This window comes from Triticum dicoccoides, chromosome 1B (assembly GCF_002162155.2).
Source record: "Triticum dicoccoides isolate Atlit2015 ecotype Zavitan chromosome 1B, WEW_v2.0, whole genome shotgun sequence".
Lineage (NCBI taxonomy): Eukaryota > Viridiplantae > Streptophyta > Magnoliopsida > Poales > Poaceae > Triticum > Triticum dicoccoides.
This window is the reverse complement of record NC_041381.1, coordinates 193,638,521-193,640,784: the sequence shown is the minus strand read 5'-3', so window position 1 is coordinate 193,640,784 and position 2,264 is coordinate 193,638,521.

Here is a 2,264-nt window from a genome sequence, read left to right as displayed (position 1 = left end):
CATTATGATGATGCATTACCGAGTGGGCCCAGAGATACCTCTCCGTCATACGGAGTGACAAATCCCAGTCTCGATTCGTGCCAACCCAACATACACTTTCGGAGATACTTGTAGTGCACCTTTATAGCCACCCAGTTACGTTGTGACGTTTGGTACACCCAAAGCATTCCTACGCTATCCGGGAGTTGCACGATCTCATGGTCTAAGGAAATGATACTTGACATTAGAAAAGCTCTAGCAAACGAACAACACGATCTTGTGCTATGCTTAGGATTGGGTCTGGTCCATCACATCATTCTCCTAATGATGTGATCCCGTTATCAATGACATCCAATGTCCATAGTCGGGAAACCATGACCATCTGTTGATCAACGAGCTAGTCAACTAGAGGCTCACTAGGGACATGGTGTGGTCTATGTATTCACACATGTATTACGGTTTCCGATCAATACAATTATAGCATGAACAATAGAAAATTATCATGAACAAGGAAATATAATAATAACCATTTTATTATTGCCTCTAGGGCATATTTCCAACACTACTTACATAGTTGTAAGTTTCAGATTAAGTCGATGTTAGGTGTCTTTTGTCTGTGGTAACCAGAGTATTGCAAAAGGAGCATGAATACTATAGAAATAGATGTTTGGATGGAACAAGGGGAAAAACCGTCCATCTTAAGCAAATGAGTGTAAAGAAGAAACTGGATTGGATAATGGATGTCTTATGGAGGGGGCTTTGGAGAAAGGTAGTCCATAGAAATTTGGGTAGTGGCGGAGGCAGGGGGTGCTGGCATGGGCTTTGGATCCCCCTATGCTCTTACAAATACAACGATATGTAATCCTAATTCTCCATTTGTCAGTCAAAATTAGCTATATTTAGGTGATATTTGGCCCCCTCTAACACTATATGACATGTTTGGCCCCCTCTATATTCAGTTTCTGGCTCCGCCATTGAATTTGGGTACCACCACTCCTTTGATCCAAAGGGCACTTGGTAAGGAAATCGTGAAGACCGGAATCCTACGAAAATTCGTCCGTCCAAAGAGGTTTCATTTGCCCCAAAAAATTGGGTATAGAGAGCCGTATAGTTACTTGATTATAGTTGCTCTAATACACACTAATAATGCACCGATATAGATGGTATGAATCATTGATCCTAGGCGACTACTAGTCATGATCCATAAACATTTGTTTTAAGTATGTTTATAAACATTTTCTTCTCAGGTGGCAGATTTAGTACTAGTTCCGAGACAGTTTTATTTTTGTTTCTGACTAGAAAAACTACTCAACTTATTGCTGAAGGGTGACACATTATGACTCCTTGTAAACAATGTGATTGTGATACCCCCTTTGTTTATTTTAGTGAACAACACTGGAAATGCTAATGTCAAGTTCATACTTTAGTACCAATGTTTATAGACAAGTACATACTGATATGCTACATTGTTTTATCTAAAATCAACTCTGATGGGGAGATGTAAAGTATTTTTCTTCTAGATGGGATCTTAGATGTGCAGAAGCATGCCAATATGCCTTCTACAGCTAATGCCAAGTGGGCAAAGAAAAAACATGTAGATTTAGAGTTAAAAACAGCGAGAATCAACAAGGTGGCGCTTCGACCCTACAAATGTGCCTAATGTTGGGGAGAGTATTTAGGGCCTTGTTCCTTGGAACATTAACAGCTTCTATACTATAAAATGTTTTATATAGCAACCAACATTTTTAACTATATACGTACCTAACCGACCAAGCAGCAAATAGCTCTTGGGCATTTTTCAAACCAATAGCTCCATATAAATACTCCAAAAAAGGGTAGATATGAACAAACATATACTTCGTCCCGCCCATAATATTAGATGTTATTACAACCAATATGCACATATCGGCCCCAATGACATTTAGGACAGTATAACCGAGCCTAAAGGGTGCTCTCTCAGCGATTTGCATTTCTGACCGTCTGATTTGGCGATCTGGGCATCTCTGGCCGTCGGATCCCCTATCTACAGCCGTCTGTACTAAGGATATTATATTATGGGATGGAGGGAGTAGTTTGTAGCCAAGCATATGGATGATATTCCAACAAAGTCCATACTATTACATTACCACAAAAAACTAATGGATGACTCAAAGAGAATTTGTGATGCATAATTAAGTTAGTGGATGCTAATTAACTATGTAATACTCTCACAAAAAAATAGCTATGTAATGCAAGTTTGTTAGTACCAAATTCACTTAATATGCGCCCATTGTGTCCAAATCTAA